At 51.9% G+C, this 16,934-nt stretch overlaps 2 long non-coding RNA genes across 2 annotated transcripts; both read left to right on the forward strand.

Annotated features, from left to right (window-relative positions):
• The first annotated feature begins 287 nt into the window (after positions 1-287).
• LOC140693540 (uncharacterized) lies at positions 288-3,749 on the forward strand. The gene is made up of 5 exons (XR_012069308.1): positions 288-556; positions 861-981; positions 1,247-1,445; positions 3,038-3,154; positions 3,574-3,749. It is a non-coding gene; the product is annotated as an uncharacterized lncRNA (long non-coding RNA).
• Positions 3,750-7,685: 3,936 nt separating this feature from the next.
• On the forward strand, positions 7,686-15,725 carry LOC140693529 (uncharacterized). Its single transcript, XR_012069292.1, has 9 exons — positions 7,686-7,749; positions 8,629-8,713; positions 8,843-8,930; positions 10,661-10,789; positions 11,133-11,265; positions 11,653-11,706; positions 11,981-12,177; positions 13,946-14,055; positions 15,451-15,725. It is a non-coding gene; the product is annotated as an uncharacterized lncRNA (long non-coding RNA).
• Positions 15,726-16,934: the final 1,209 nt, after the last annotated feature.

Genomic DNA, 16,934 nt, shown 5'->3' on the forward strand with positions numbered 1-16,934 from the left:
ATGCATGTAGCATGTTGGGAACAGCGTTTCATGGTGAGGGGAACTCTATAACTTACATGTGTATGGGGAAGCCCTCACTCCAACAGGGTTTTCCTGCACAAACTGCCTTTATTTCGAAATTGGCTCTTGCTGAGAAATCTTGGTAAGTGTTCTTAAGTGTAGCCATGCCCATTATGCAGGATGAAAGAGCGGCTCTACACTTTTTCACATCTCAGAAATGAATGTGTGTTGAAGCCGTCATTCATGTAGCGTGTTGGGAACACAGAATTTAGTGGTGAGAACTATGTAAATTACATGTCTATGATGAAGCACTCTCTCGAGCCGGGTATTCCAGTGCATACTGCCTTTATTTCGAAACTGGCTTCTCAGAAGCCTGTGGTCTCCACTGCAGGTCTGTCTCCAAACCCAGGGCCAGCATGGTAACTCTGCTCCCCCTGTCTATTCTGGAAGTTCTAGGTGTCCTCCATGGCCCTTCCACCATTATGTTTTTGGAAAACCCCGCAGATGGAATGGGCCTGAGAACAGGAGAGCTGGATGCCAGAAGCCACTGCCCAGTGTGAGGCTCCTGGGAGGGGCATCTCCTCTCCGTGGGCTCTGATCTAACCTCCCCTCTCCCCCACCCCCACCCCTCTCCTCCTGCATTTCCTGATTGATCCCTGGATAATGGTCCATACCAGGAATGACCTGGGAGAGGTTTTATGAGTCTTTAAGTGGAAAAAAAAAAGAAATCTTTAGACAAGTTACTGAAAGTAACTTCCAGCTTTACAGGGAAAGACCTCATTCCAATGTTTAAGGCTAGTTGACAGGGTGTCAAATTGCTTAACCACTCACATCTGAGCAAGTGCTACCTCTCTCTCCAGCTCCCCGCAGCATCCACCTGTGGCAACTTGGCCAAAAGAAGGCAAGAAAGCTCTTTCCCCTCGCCAGCACCAGCGTGGCTTTGGAGTCAGTGGAGGCTGAGAGAAAGAGCCCCGCCCTGAGGTTTGAGGGGCCTCCAGCCACAGCCAGAGGAGCGGGGGTTTTCAGAGTGGCCCAGCAGGGAAACCAGGCAAGGCCACCTGGCCCAAGTCTTCCCTGCCCAGAGAGCCCCATGAACTGCTTTGGGCCACACTCCCCGTTTGGGCCCCCTGCAAAAAGTTACCACGGGAGCCACACCTGAGAAGGCAGAAGGACAGCCCTTTAGCCTGGGGTCCCAGCAGGTGTGTCCTGTGAGACCTGTGGCCACATAAGTTACTTGTCTCTCCAGGTCACTGAAGGGACTGTGCTGGGCATCTTGGTGGTCAGGGACATGGGAACACCTCTAAACTCTGAAGAAGGACAGAGAGACTCTTCCTGGAAGCAAGGATTCCAGGGAGACACCTTGCCCAGAACTGGGGGACTGTGTCCTGAGCAGACCCCTGGGAGGCAATGTGGGGCTGTGGGGTCCTCTTCTGAGAAGGGAGCAGGTGAGTTTTCCGGGGGTGGGGTCCTGCTTTGTCCAGACATGTCCTTGTGTAAGACTCATTTACAAACACCTCCAAGTCCACCTAGGGGTGGCCCCAGAGGTGGGGGTAGAGGAGGAGAGTGAAGGGTGCAGACTTAGGGCCCCCTGAGCCACCCAGGGAGCCAAGGGTCAGTGGGAACATCTTGGGAGTCTAGTGCAGGGGTGGAGGACGAGCACTAAGAACATGCCAAGTCATGCAATAAAGTGACCCGTGACCACGAGACACAGGTGGCCGTACACCAAAAGAGGCAGATAGAAATTTAGACCCAGGATCTGAGAACCTTGAGAGGGGCTGGAGGGTCCCAGGAACCCTCAGGAACAGCTCTTCTAGGGGCACAGACATCCCAATACACACATTTCTCATGGAAGCTTTTTGGGGTGCAGAGTGAGTTACCAGGATCCTGAACTTAGTATGGAATCCCACCCCCTTGTTCATCACGGTACCTGGCAATAAATTGCTGTCATTTGTCCCTGGACATGCACAGGGGAGCTGACTGCTGTGGGGGTCACTGCAGGACTAGAATCTTCTGGTGTCTGCTCTGTGACCACAGAAACCCAGGGGGATTTCTCAACGGGAGAACCTGGAGACCATGCCTGCAAGGACCACCCTCATGGGATGGCCAAGGAGCTCGTGGTACCCAGGTCACCAAGTGACGAAGTTGTGAGGTTGCCTGGGGTATCCTGGGGGCATGTAGATTTCTGAGGTCAGCACGTGGGCCCAGCACTGCTGGATGGTCTGCACAAAGAGGGGCCTGCCCTCCTGATGATGGCTCTTAACACCTGCAGGGAAACTGCTCCCAGGGGTCCTGGAGGTCCATATTGAGAGTGTCCTGCCAGCCTTGTGGGGTCACCTTCCCCTGATGCAGAAGCAGACCTCTCTCCCTTGAGGCCCAGGGGACACCTGGCTCAGGTGCCACCTGTGTGCCCTGGACACGCAGAGCCCCAGAGCTCTGGCACAGCCTGGGGTGTGGTGGTGTCCGGGCAAGAAAGGCCCTGGGAAGGGGGTCATTCAAGGGCAGAGGCCACTCTGCAGGGATGCTGGACCTGGCAGCAATGCACTGCTTCAGTACTCCCTTGGGTTGGGTCTCCAACCTGTGGGATGGAAGGACCACTCCTTCCTGCGGTGCAGTCGGGGGAACTAGATCCATCGTCAAGGTCAGCCCTGAAAATGGAGGCTGCGCTACCTCCATTCCTGGAAAGAAAATCAGTCCCCTCCAGTCCAGGTGATTCAGAAAGTCATTCAGCAATGTTCGGGGCCCCCACTTTAGGCTTTGAATTAGAGCTGAGCGGCTTAGGAGGCCAGATCCCTGACCGTGGCTCCAGGAGCAGGTTTTCTGCTGGGGGACAGGATCCTCACAAACACCTGTGTCTTTGTGGGACACTCCCCTCTGACAAGCTGGGAGGCAGGGTGCAGTTGTGGGAAATCGTGTTTACATGAGCAGAGGGCCACCATGTGGTGGGGGCACAGGAGACTGTGAGAATGAGTCCCACAGCCTTTCTGGAATCAAAAAACTGGCAAATGTGAAAAAGTGCATAATTTGTTTTATTGAACAGGCTGCTTATGTACGTTTGGAGGACCAGGTTCAATGACTCAGCATCCCTCCAGGACAATAGCCTCAAGAGAAGAACAGACAGAGCAGGAGGAGATCTGGGGTTTCTCCCAGGAATGAGGTGGAACAGGGATTTCTGCAGATTTGCAAGGAGTCCCCGACCACTGAGCATGGGGTTACAGCCCCACGAGACCCCTGTCATGTTTGGCTTGGGCTCTGGTTCTGGCCTGCTCATGTATTCTTCCAGCAGAGTTCCAGAAACTCAGAGGGTGGACTTAGAGGGGCTGCGTTTGGAACCTAGTGAGGAGTTGGAGGGTCCTTTATATTGAGTCCCTTCATCCTAATCACCGTAGCTGAAGCCCAACACCCCCCAGGCCCCCATGGTTGCCGTGGAGGGAGAACAAGCCTGGCAGGCGACCTAGGGGTCCCACTACTGTGTCCTTCCCTTGTCTTCGTTCCCTTTCACCCCGGAAGGTGTGATTGTCTCGTGTCATGGTGGCCTCCACAATGTCCCTCCCAGTAATCTCTCTTCTCCATCAGGTGGGGTTCCCAACCCCGCTCAGCCTTCTCTGCATGGATGCTGAAGGACCAGGCCCACCTGAAGTTCTGAGCTCGAGCAGTAAGGTGGAAACAAAGAAACCAATGGAAAAAAGAAGCAAGTGATTGTGGCAAAGCTCCCCACCACAGAGAAGCTGCCCTGAGTGGAAGGGAGAGTGTGGGCATGCCCGTTTGTTTCCTATCTCCCAGTGCTCTTAGCTTTCTTATTGCCTACCTGCATGGTTACAACAAAATGATCTGCAAAACTGAAAATATTTACTCTCTCGCTGGCCAGCCTCTGGTCCGGTACCAGGCAAGAGATTGGAGTTCCTTTCCAGTTTGGAAACATCTTGGCAGGCCCAGGTTTGCAAAGGTCTTTAAGAGTAGTTACGGAGTTTTGCTTTTAAACTTTTTTATGGCTCTATATACTTGTGAGATGTGGTTGTGATGTATAATTCTGAGTCGGGATTTTCTCAAACTGTTTCTCACTTCTTATACCAGACATTCCTAAATTCCAAGTGGAACTGCATATTAAGGAAGCCATGGAATTTAGCAAAAGGATACAGATCTCATTTCCTTTTAAGCATCGATGTACCTCCATCATGGCAGTATTTGTTATGTGTTATTGATAGGGGAACTAAGTAGTAAACAGATTAATAGAAAATAGGGGATTTTAGGTACACAGGTTCATCTTTTCAACATTGTTTGTAATATTTGCAGTTTAAGATGACCATTCCTGAGAAACAGGCAGCCTCTTAGAATGAAATAGCATTTCCTCTGAACCATAATTAATTTTTATTTTGTAGACAGCAGGAAGGGTAATAACACGTCACACATTTGGGGACGTCAAAGAGAAAATGTAACTTTCTGGGAGCGCACTCCCCCGCCTCCCCCTGCCCTTTTTACTGTCCCATTCTCCCTGGAAGGCTCTTTCTTATCTTCTGCTCATGGCTCCAGTAACTCTTTCTTCCTCCTTGTTCCTCAGCTGGTAAGGTTAGTTTTCTACTTTGAACAAGCAAACAAGCCAACAGAAGAGAAATTTCACAAGCAACTCCCAGCACATCCGCTCGCCTTCTGATGTCTGTGACCTCACTCTCGGTGCCCCACCGCTTATTAAAAGTGGCATCGAAAGCCAGTTCCTCCAAAAGTCCCCGAGGCCCCATCCCTCCCATCTTCTCTGGGTTGTCACTCCCAAAACCATCCTCTCTTTCACTGCCTCATCTATTTTGTTCTCCTGCTAGTTGGCACCATCAGTATATAAACGTCCATCCTCTTAAACCAGCAGCACTCCTTGACCCTAATTCACCCCCACCAATTGCCACCCTGTGTCTTTGCAGCAAATCTTTAAGGAGTTGTTTAAACTCACTGTCTGCATCTTCTCTTGAGCCATCCCCTTTTACACCCATTCTGGCTTTTCGCCTGATCCCTCGCTCTATGGAAACTGCCCTGTCAAGGCCATCAGTGACCCCATGTTGCTAAATATAGTGGTCAATTTTGACTCCTCATCATGCTTGGCCCCTCGGCAGCATTTGACCCAGCTCTTCCATCCCTCCTACCCCGTGTTCCTGCTTCACTCAACCCCCAGCCCATCTCTCTGTCTGTTTCTGCTTTTGGCCTGCTGGCTGGTCCTTTGCCAATGTCTCCTGTTTTTTCCAAACATATACTGTGGGTGTTCCCCAGGGTGGGTTCCTGGGCCTCTCCTCTCTCTCTCTGCTATTCCTTTGGTGGAAGCAACCCAGCCTTGGAAATTGGCATGCCATCAATTTCTCGATTTCTCCAAAATTCCCTGATTTCCCCTTTCCATCTGAGCCTTTATCCCTGAGACTCACATCACATTCTTTTCCTTTCATTCATCTGGCTTTCACATTCATACATATGTTCTACTATGAAATTACTTTTCCAAATTTTGAATCAGTACATATATATCATGTAAAATGCTCAAATATGTATTATTTCCACTAAGATGCTAATTCTACCTTAGAACATTTCTGCACTTCTGTATTTATGTGAATAAAGCGAATAGTATTTCTACAAGCCTCATAGTTAAACACTGTTAGTTTGGGGCTATTATGTAACATGAAATAATGGTACATCAACATAGTCGTTTTTCATTTATTTTTATGTAACACCGAGATGAGGTTTTTGCCCTGAAGACTGGTTTTATTGAAATTTTACCTACGTTACGGACAGTCAGTTTATGTGAAAGCCCTCATTTCTCCCCTTTTTGATATATGCTCCATTTGGCTATATATAACATATAACTTGGCATGAAACAAAATTCCCAAATCATTCACATAATACAATTAATATGTTTAATTATATTTTTTAAATGTTAAAAAGAAAAAGAAAACAGATTCCTCTACCTATTAGGCACTTCTGTGGCAATATGTAACACACCCCTTAACCATGACATTGAAGAACTGAGCTGATACCAGCCCCTTTCCACCTGCTCAGCCCCACCTTTTCCCATCCCCTTTCCCATCCGGAGAGGACATCCCTCCCATTGTCCAGGCCCAGATGTTGGAACCATGTCCTTTCTCTCTCTTTCTTTTACACTCACAGACAGCAAATCCAGCTTGTTAGAAAATTCTGGATATTCTGTCTTAATTAAATACCTGCTCTCTGCTCCCTGCCCTCCTAAGAGCCACCTTCAGCCTTTCCTGGATACCAATAGCCTTCTGTTTCCATCTTTGCTTTCCTACAATCTCTCATCCACACAGAGTCAGAGGGAGCCTGTAAAAACATACATTGGGGGTGGTGGGTGTTGCTCAGTGGTAGGGCGCATGCTTAGCATGCTTGAGATCCTGGGTTCAATCACCAGCACATTTCATTAAAATAAATAAATTACTTCCCCACAAAAAACACAAACACAAAAGCATAAGTTGGACTACATCACCCCTCCCCTCAAAACTCACTAAACGGGTCACCATGTCATTAGGAGCCAAAGTTGTCACAAAGGCCTCAGGACCCGGCGTGCTCTGCCTCTCTGCCCACACTCTCCCCCTCACTCTGGGGGCCTCTGGCTCCGGCTCTTCCTTCTTCCTCCGGATCTATTCTGCTTCAAGTTCATTACTCCGTGAGATCTGCCAGGATTGCCTTATTCTCTCCTGCCTGCCTCCCACCCCACCGCCATCACCCGAGTTTGCTCATATCACTCTTTTTTAAAAATTTTTCCAAACTCTTGCTACCCCAACATGCTGCCTGTTTCCTCTGCTAAAATTCTGAGCCCCCAGTGATGGGGAGTCATGTCTATTTTGTTGACTGATAAAGCCCGAGAGCCTTGGGAACGGTCTAGTTAGGAGATTCCCATATGTAGTAGGAGCTTATAAACATTTGCTGAATGAATGTAGATGCCCTGGTCCAATCCGATGGAGCACTTCTGTGACGTGCTCAAAGAATAACTCTCCTTTCCACCTGAGAGGGGGTGACAACTTCCCTGGTGATTAAAGGCAAGAATTTTTTGCTTTATGCTGTTAACCTTAGGCGGGGAGACTGGGGGATCTTCATATATATTTTTAAATTTGGTTCACTCTGCAGTTGGTCTTTGGTCTCTGTATAATTTTGAGAAACTCTTTATGAGTGATCATTCTTTGATCAGATTGAACAGGTTCCAGGGGGAAGGACCAAGCCTGTCCCATCAGCCATTCTATGTGTCTTGTCCTGGGACCCAGTGGATGCTCAGCATGTAAGTGAACCGACAGGAGTGAGTGAAGAGATGGGAGCATCTCATTATTGTGGCGGATCTCTGTGCAATGCCTTGAGATTTGGGGAAGGGTTTACGAGTGCAGAAGGGAGAGGTCAGGTCCTCTGTGATTTTCCTGAGTGCCCTGGCCTTACCCATTCCCCCAGCCCCCTCTGGGCAGCCAAGCCAAGGAGCTGGGCCACCAGGGGTTGTGCTGATCAATAATCCACCTTCACCCCAATTCCGGGGGTAGGTACACATGGTTGTAGACACTGGAGTCAGGTCCTTGGAGGAATTCCTCACCGAACTATGTTTTGGACCTTTTATTTTTCTCTAGAACCTCCAGCTGAAGAAGATTGTCTTAGACACATGAAAGTTGAGGACACCTTCTGTCCCCTCACAACCCAGGTGGGGCTGGGAGTCTGCTGTTTCTATAGCCGGTGGGCTCGTGTTGATTTGGGCATCCCTGTGCCTGAATTCCTGCAGTACACTCGGTGGTAAGGTTGGGGGTGCCTGGCAGGGAGGGAAGCGGGTTGGGAGACTGTACAGCTGGGCTGATGTTAACCTGGGGTGAGCGGGAGCTTGCTGATGCATGGCATCTCGGGGCAGGGAACTCTCCACACTCAAGAGGGGTTCCCACTCCCGCAGGGTCCCTTTGATCAGGGTGCTGGGCTGTCAGGGGACCACAGGGGTCCCAGTGAGGATTAGGGTGCCTTCAGGCAATGGGAAGTGTGGGGTCCAGTGGCAATTGAATTAACTCTGCACCCAAACCCAGCCCCCACCTCTTTCAGCCTGTTTCCTAATCTGCAAAACTGGAATGTTATTAAACATCTCGTGGGGTCATTGATGGGCTGGGACAGACTAGACAGTCAGGAGCTGGAATTCCTCTGTCCCCTGATTGTTTGCCTTCTTTCTGACTATTTGCTCTCACAAGCTTAGTCTCTCTGTCTCTCGCTCTTTCACTTCTAAGTGTCTCTCATGCTCTGGTTTCATTTGATTTCCAACCACCGCCCCTCCCCTCCGCCAAACTCCAGATGAGTGAACTTGATTTCTATGTGTCAGTTCCAAATTACCAGGAAAGATGCTCTGTCACCTCTGGATCTGCTGTCCAACCCATGAGTTGTGGCCAGAGGAGCGAGTCCTTCTGGGACCAGCAGAGGGTCTCTGCCGAGCCCCCAGCCACCACTGTGGGAGCACCTAGCTCTCCGTGGAGGAAGTACTGGCTGTGACCTTGTGTCACTAAGTGTGAATTTATGTCTTCTCTTGAACCACCTTCATCCTCCTAAACAAAGATGAAAATTAAACACTCCCGGGATTTCTGTCATGGAACACTCAGGTTGGGGGCTAATGGGGCTGGAATTTCTGCTGTATTTAAGGGGCTACACTGAATCCCCAACGAGAGCCTACAAAGGGAACAGCACCGGCCCCACCCGGCACTTAGGGCGCTGAGTCTGCGTGACGGTGAGCCAGGCTTCTGACCACAGCTCAGGGGTCTGTTCTGACCAATTAGCCTTTGAAACCAACCAGCTTTGGATTCCTCAATCCCACCCTGAGGTTTTACCTGAACCATCAGCTTCTGTATCTCTGAAGACAGATGCTGAGGACCCTTCACGTAAGCCGTTCGCACAGCCCTGTTCAGGCCTTTGTGCTGCACGGTCTGCCCGGCGAGCTGACCGAGGTTGGTATTTTACTGATGTTAGAAGTAGTCTGGTTTCCCGATGTACTGTTTCACTGAACAAGCAACAGAAGCCACTTCTCGCTGATAAAAGCAGAAAAGGGACATAATGAAAAGATACTGGGAGGGTGTGTGGAGTGGCCAGGACCGGAGCCAACCCAGGAGCTGTAGGAGGTGTTAGGGAGCCCCAGGCACCAGGCTGGGAGGGGTGCTACCGGGCCCCCTGCCACCCCAGAAGGGACCCCCCTCCACCCGACCCTCCACCTCACTCACTGCAGGTTCATGTCCCGGCAGGGCCAGGTCACACTGAAGCCACCAGCACACACCTCAGTTGGGGAGCTGGCCCCGTCTGAGCTGCGGGCGTGCCTGGTGTGGGGAGAGGCCCAGTTAGAGGAAGGCAGTTCCCCTACTGTTCCGAGTTAAGGTGCAAGTCAGTGCCCATCACTCAGGAGAGCCAGGCTGGACGGACCTCATTGTGGTGACTAGGCTGTCTGAGTTCACTTATTACTTTCTACGTTTGAAGGCCCTGGAGGGAGAAAAAGTGAAGGTTCTAGTACTTATTTTGTGTTTCCCACGTACCAGGTGTGGTAAACAAGCCACTTCAGACAAGGCCCGGAGCAACCACGTAAATAGGCCACGGAGCAAGTCGTGCAGTCAGGCCTCTGTGGTCCCGAAACCCGTGTCCCCATCGGCTCCATAGTTACCAGTGGAAACTAGGGGGATTTATGGGACTGTGTGCTCCTGTGAGGGCTGGGATATGTGTGTTTAAGTCCACATCTTCAGAAACTCGGCTAGAACCACAGCCACTGATTGCACGGTGGCAGAGGAAGGGAGGATTCCAGCCTCTGGTCCAGCTCGTGTGGAGCTCAGAAGTTCTTCCTCCTGTCCTGAAAATAACACCAAATCTGAGGGAGCTGCAAACCCACTGCTCTTCTTAGATCCCAGAAGACTGAGGGGGAAAGCTGCTTCCAACCCAGAGAGGTTGCAAAGGGAACAGCGGGCAGGCTTGGAGAGTCACAGCTCCCAAGGCAGAACCTGCTTTTGTAAGAACCCCGGGGGCAGGCAGATTTAACAGGTCCCTGAGGCCAGCAGGAGGCTCAGTGTGGGGAAATCAGAGTGTGACAACTCCAGGGGGCCAGTCAGAGGGGCCCCATGCTCTTTTTCATGTATTTTACATCCAGGACCGTGTCCTGTTCTCAGAATGAAGGTCAGAGGATAACTCCTCATGCTTCCTGCCTGGAGAGGAGAAAATAACTGTATTGAAATACACCCAGAACATTCTGTTTCATTGGGGGAAGTTGTTTTTTGTTTGTTTTATTAATGAGAAATTATTTTACCAGAGCCTAACCAACCTGGGAGAAGGGAAATCCCTTCTGTGTCACCCAAATTGGGGTGGGGGGAAAGAGACACACTTGTGGAGGTCACAGCTCAGGGCACAGGCTCAATGAGAACTAATCACAGGACTGCAGATGCCCTGCTCTGTCCCGCTCCCCCAACACCTTACCTCCATGTCAGTAGGGCCCGTGTGTAATAACAGGAATAATACTAACAGAAGTAAATGTCTCAGGAGTGTCTAGGGAAAACCCAAAGACAGCGGGGAGATGAAAACAAGGACACACAGGCTGTTTTAGCCTCTCACACCAATAGCTGTAGCAAACTACACACAGCCCAGCCCCAGTAGATAAACAGACAACCTCACAGAAGAAATTATTTATTTTGGTTCTCTTACCCAGTGCATTCCATGGTGCATCCTCGCCTAGAATTGAGTGGAAGCAAGTCCATCTCAGAAGGGACATAACTGAAGAGGGATGGCTTCCCAGACTCTGAGGGGCAGAGAGAGCACCAGCCTGGGTTAGAGAAAGGTGAGGGGTGGGGTAGGGTGTGGGCTGCCTTCTTCCCCATATAAGGAACCTTCCTGAGGCCAGCACAGTAGGAGGGAGGGCCATGGGGTGGAAGCAGCCAGACTTCATCCTGAGAACTGTTGGGATGCCTCAAAGGGACCATTCAGGTGCCCAAACTGGGCCCTGATTGAGGGAGCCAGTCGGTCTGACTCAGAGCCCAGGACTGAGGTGGGCTCACAGCAGGCCGGTATTACTTGGCCGGATCCATTTCACTTCTCCGAAGCCCTGTGTAAAACATGAAGCGTGGACGGCCTGGTGAGCACAGCTCTGCCCTCAAGACCAGTTTCAACTCCTCTCTTCCCAGAGAACAGCATCTCTGAACCCGTCCTGGGTGACCTCACAGAGATCACCCTAGTGGCCCAGGCTAGTGACCGGGAACATGTACCTTCCTGCAGGCAACCCCTGACGTCCACTGATGCATCATATACTGGCAAAGAGTGAGTCACTGTGCATTGGTCTAACAGCAGAGACTCTGCCAAAGGCCCAAGAGGTGGTGTGTGGGACATGCAGGGGTGCAGGAGTGTAAGCAGTGCAAAAGTGTAACTGGTGACAGGGGTGCAGGGGCTGTGGAGGGCGCAGGCATTTCAGGGGATGTGGGGGTGGAGGGATGCAGAATTGCAGAGAGTAGCAGGGGTGCAGAGGTGCAGGGAGTGTAGGGATGCAGGGAGGTGCTCAGGGACCTGGCCAGGATAAGAAGGCAAGTGCACATCCTTGCAGTCAGCCTGACCCCGGTAGGCTATTGCAATGCTTTTGGGCGGCGGCGGCGGCGGTGGCGGTTGGGAGGCTGCCCGGGCAAGCCGATCGATTTCTTCTCTTCCCTGCAGCCTGGCCTGGGGTGGGGCTTGGCCGCCGGAGATTCGCCAGATGTTGCACTCCAGGTAAGCTTGCTCCTGGTAGGTGGGGCGGTTAGGTCAGAAGGCAGTGGCAGCGGCAGAGGGGCGGAGCGGGTCTACCCCTGGTGAACGGGTGGAATAGCTGCCTTGTCCCGGCTGCTGGGCCTGGGAGCGGCCTCTTCTTCCCCAGGTCGCCGGACACTCCTGTCCCACTCAGCTTGCTGAGTGCGGAGTGGGGGCGGGGCCGTTAAGGTGCGGGACCCACGTGGGGAGGGAGGCTGCCGCGGGGGAGCCGATCAATTCGCTCCGCTCTCCCCAGAGGCGGAGCCAGGGGCGGCTTCTGCTGCCCTAGAGGCGGGACGCGGGTCTCCAGATGAACTTGCTCCTGGGAGGCGGCGGCGGAGGCGGCAGGGGCAGGGGATGTGTTCCAGGGAGTTGCTCCATTTCTTCTCTCCCCCACGGCCTGGCTTGGGGGCGACGTCTGCCGCCGGAGATTTGCCTCAGGTCCGACTCCAGGTGAGCTTGCTCCTGGGAGATGGGTGCGGTGCGGTCAGGGGGCTGGTAAGGTGGTGGCTGCAGGCATAGGGAGGCTGCCCCGGAGGAGACTGTGGATTAGCTCCATGTCTGCACCGCGTGGCCTGAAGGCGGCCTCTGCTGCTCCAGGTCCCGGGACACCCCTGTCCCACTTTGCCTGCTGGGGGCGGGAGGCAGGGTAGTCAGGGTGCAGGGGTGGCGGTGGTCGGGGGCCTGCAGCGGGGGAGCGGACCATTTGCGCCCATCTTCCCCGCGTCTTGTCCTGGGGGCGGTCGCTGTTGCCCTGTGTTATGAGACGCGTGTATCCTAGTCGGCCTGACCCCGGGAGTTGGACTTGGTACTTTGGGGGTGGTGGCAGCAGCGGCAGGTTTTCCCATGGAACTTGTCCATTTGCTCCCACTTCCCCCCATGGTTTGCCCTGGGGGCGGTCCCTGTTGTCCCAAGTTCGTCGGACGTCCATCTCCAGGTCAGCCTGCTCCCTAGAGGAGGCCACTGTGAGGTCATGGGCAAGAGTGGTGGCTGCTGCGGGGGTAGGGGCTGCCTTGGGGAGCTGGTGGATTGGCTCCCGTCTCCCCGATGGCCTGGTGTGGGAGTGGCCTCTCCTGCCCCAGGTCACCAGACGCACCTGTCCCACTCAGCCTGCTGGGGGAGGGGCGCCCTGGGCGGTGCCTTTAAGGTGCGGGGGTGGCGATGGCGGGGGTAGAAGACCTGCAGCGCGGAGCCTGTCAATTTGCTCTCCTCTTCCCCGTGACCAATCCTGGGGGCGTCCTCTGCTGCCCAAGAAGCCGGATGCCCGTCTCCAGGTCAGCTTGCTCCTGGGAGACGGGCCCGATGTGGTCGAGGGGCAGAGGCAGTTGCGACGGCCGGCTGCCCCGCCTAATGGGGCCACTTCTTCTCCTCTCCCCTGACCTGGCCTGGGGACGTCCTCTCTGGCGCAAGATTCGCCTGACACCCCACACCTGGTCTGACTGCTCCTGGAAGGTGGGCGCGGTGAGATCAGGAGGTGGAGAGGACAGGGGCTGCCCCTGGAGAGCTGGAGGATAAGCTCCAATCTCTCTGCAGGCCTGACGTGGGGGCGGCCTCTGCTGCCCCTCGTTCCCAGGTCACACTTCTTCGGGTCATATTTCCCCGGGGTTGCGGTAGGGTGCGGGGGCGTCGGGGTGTTGGCGGGGGTATGGAGCCTGCCGCTCGGGAGCTGGGGGTTTAGCTCCCATCTTTTCCGCAGATTGGCCTGAGGGCAGCCTCTGTTGCTCCAGGTCGCAAAGCAATTTCTCTGACAGCTTAGCCACCGGAGGTGGGCAGGATGGGCTGAGAGGGCTGAGGCAGCCGCCAAGGCAGCGACGGAGGGGGCTGTCCCTGGCCAGCTGGTCAATTTGTTCCCATCTCAACCTTTGCTGCCGCAGTTTCGCAGAACGCCCTTCTCCAGTTTATTCTTCTCCAGGGAGGTGGGCGCAGTGCATGCAGCCCGAGGTCTGGGCTCTCCCTTGGGAGGGGCAGAACTCTCTTGTTCTCCTTTGTCTTTATTCTTCAGCGAAGTGGTTACTGGACGCAATTCTTAATTCTGAGAAAGTGTAGCCTGTGTTATGGAAGAGCTGCTGGACAGTGAGGTTTCTGGGTGGATTTTCACATCAGCTGATGCCCCAGGCAGGCAGGAAAGCTATTACTCAGAGCTTCTTAGTCTGGGGTTGGGGATGGCCCCGCCATCCTCACCATGCTTTTTAAAAATGTGTTACTCCCCTCTTTTTCCTAGGTGACATTTTAGGTTATTGGGTCTCAGATTGCTGACACACTCATCCCTGTTCTCAGACATCTTTTAAACTTGGGTGAAGTGATAAGTAGGGGAAGATGATTTACTGAAAGGTAAGAATACTTAAATTCGCATTAAAGCTACATTCTGTCAATCTTTCTAAAATGATTTTCCTCTGATTCTAAATCCACGACTTAGTGAATGTTGTACTCCTGTGTAAATTATTGATCTTCACATCACATTTGTTGAGTGGTCAACGAGATTTGTTAATTAGATTATTCCTGAAAGGAAAAGTTCAGGCTTTTCAGAATTCCTTGTCTGATGTCACCCAGGCAGTCACAGTAGAAGACAGAGCTGATATAAAAATCCCTCAGCTGCCTGAACTGCAAAGCTTCTGGGATTACTGATCCCTGAAATGCAGGTGACTCTTGATGATAATCTGGGGGATGGTTTAAATGATCAGATTCTTCCAGTCCTATAAATGGGTTCCGTGGCCCCAGCCCCGGGAGAACTGGACATAAGGGCCATATCGTGTGTGGTGGGATGGGAAGGCAAGGTGTAAGAGCTGGAATCACTGAGATTCCACACTCGCTAAACACAGACTCCAGAGCCTAATTGTTGTCAGGTTCTGTTCTGGATTTGAGAGTGTGTTCATACATGATTCTTGCCCTTCTGGAGTCACTGCCTGGGTGGAAGTAACCTTTACATAGATCTGTGGAGGATGACATTTAAGTAGATGGGCTGTTATGGTTCTCAATGTGCCCAGGCTTGCTCTTCCAGGCAATCGTGGGACTAACGCGAGTCATGTTATTCACTCATTCACTGATTTATTACCCTTGAATTGATCACTCGTCCCACAGTAAGTGAAACAAGGTAACAGGAAGCTGAGTTTTGTCCCCTCTCCTATCACTGATTGTTTTTCAGTCGGGCGCCCTGCGTATGCATTGTGAAACGGTGGTATTTCGTGCCCAATGGGGCAGCACTGTCAGTTCTGAGAATCAGGGGAGACACATGGGTAGGACAGCACCCTGACACACATGGCACCCCCCATCCCGTGAGACAGAATTGTCGATGCTCAGGTGACCCGATGTAGACTGCGGTGCTAAACCTGAGCATGTTTAGTTATCCTGGTGGCTATGAAAATACAGACTACCAGTCGCTACCTCTGGAGACTCTGAGGGTGTGCACCCCAGGATTCTGCATTTTAAGAAGCACTTTAACGAATCCTGATGAAGAGATCTGAGTGTCCCACGGAGAAACACTGGTGTGCGAGGCACCAATATTGAGGATTCTCAGGGAACGATGTCTTTTTAGGATGGTCCATGGGCCCTCACTTTAGACTTTTGCCTTGGGTTTAATTGTATGTGTTCAGAAGTGATGTCTTTCAATTCCAGTGCATGTCAGCATGCTCTGTGCAGGGATTTACTCTCAGTAGATGGCAAAAACTATGATTCTTCAAGTCACCGAGATACACTGTGAACGATATTTTATTTTGGTTTTCTTTGTAGCAATGCAGAGTCTCCCGAGAAGAGATTTAGACTCAACAGCTTTGTGTCAGACTTTGGAAGACCGCTGCTGCCCAAGGTGTTCTCTGGCAGTGCAATGACGAATCTAGGTCCCTCTTTCACTGCTACATCAATGAAGTGGACCACTTGGACAAGGCCAAAGCTGGTATCCCTACCATAGCCCTTTACAGTGTTATTCGGCTCCAGGAAGCCATCAGATGCAGCAGGTGGCCAGAGGAGGAGCCGAACAGACTCATGAAATGTGACATCCCCAACTTTATCAACACGGACCAGAACTCTGCCTTTGTGGAAGATGATTTCCTGATTTTGTAACTACCGATTGTTCTAGAAAATAAGCCAGTTGCCCAGAACTCCCACAAAGACTTGAATTGAGAAACGTGCTTTCTCAGGTATCTTTCTGAAGATGTGAAGTCTGTCTTTGTATGGAAGGAAGTCCCCTTTCACAAAACTGAATGTGTTTGTGTCTGAGAGAGGGAAATGGAGACAGAAAGACGAAGAAGCAGAAGAGAGCCCCCTCAGAAGAGATCTAGTTAAGGTGAGTTTTTGTGCCTTTAAAAAACATTTGGGGTTTTAGGGGGAACAAAGTATTTACACTGTCTTATTCTCCTCATTGGAAACCTTGGCCCCGTCGTCAGAGTCAGCGGCCTTGAACGGGGGTTGCACGCTGCGTTTCATCTGGCACTGCCACTTCCACGCTCTGCCTTTAGCACGTTGCTTTGCCTGTCAGGGTTGCCACCCTTTTAACTGTAAGGTGAGGAGTCTGGAGTAGATGATCCACCCCAGCTCTGCTGTTTTGCAAATTTCTGATTTCGTATTCGGATGAGTCTGGGATACACCCAGAGCAGTATAAACCAGGCCCTACCTCCTGCCTATTGCTGGGGCATCCCTCAGGTCTGTGCCTTCTACTCAACCCTTTACTGAGCCCAGCTTTTGTCAGGAGCCCAAGTGCCTACCGGGATGGCAGGGGACTTGTCTTTCGTGGTCACGGTGGCCAAGAATTCTATTGGTGTGCTGAAACAACTCTTCTGAGATCCTCCACCCACCCCTGCTCAAACCTAATGACAGCACTACGGTTCCTTTCCTAGGAGGAGGATCAATCCATGGTGCATTTTATGACAATCCTGTCCCCAGGGATGCACGGAAGTTTATCAGCTGAGTGAGGGGAGGTGCCTCTGTGTCCCTGTATCTCTGTCTGCTGACAGTTCGCTGCCACCGGCTACTGAACAAGAAAAGTGCTATTCACCATGTTGTGTGTTTTCCAAATGTGTAGGTGATGGTCTTGTGGCTCGTGCGTGGGCTTTGATTTGGGATGGTGAAGGGCTTATAAATACCTCATCAACATGTATTCGAGGTGGCCTGGTGCCACACAGATTTGATTCATGAAGGCATCAAGCCTGCACACTGGTTTGGAAACAACTTGGTTTTGATCATTCACACTGCGTGCATGACTCGCTGCTAATCTCTGG

This window comes from Vicugna pacos, unplaced genomic scaffold (assembly GCF_048564905.1).
Source record: "Vicugna pacos unplaced genomic scaffold, VicPac4 scaffold_19, whole genome shotgun sequence".
NCBI classification, from domain to species: Eukaryota; Metazoa; Chordata; class Mammalia; order Artiodactyla; family Camelidae; genus Vicugna; species Vicugna pacos.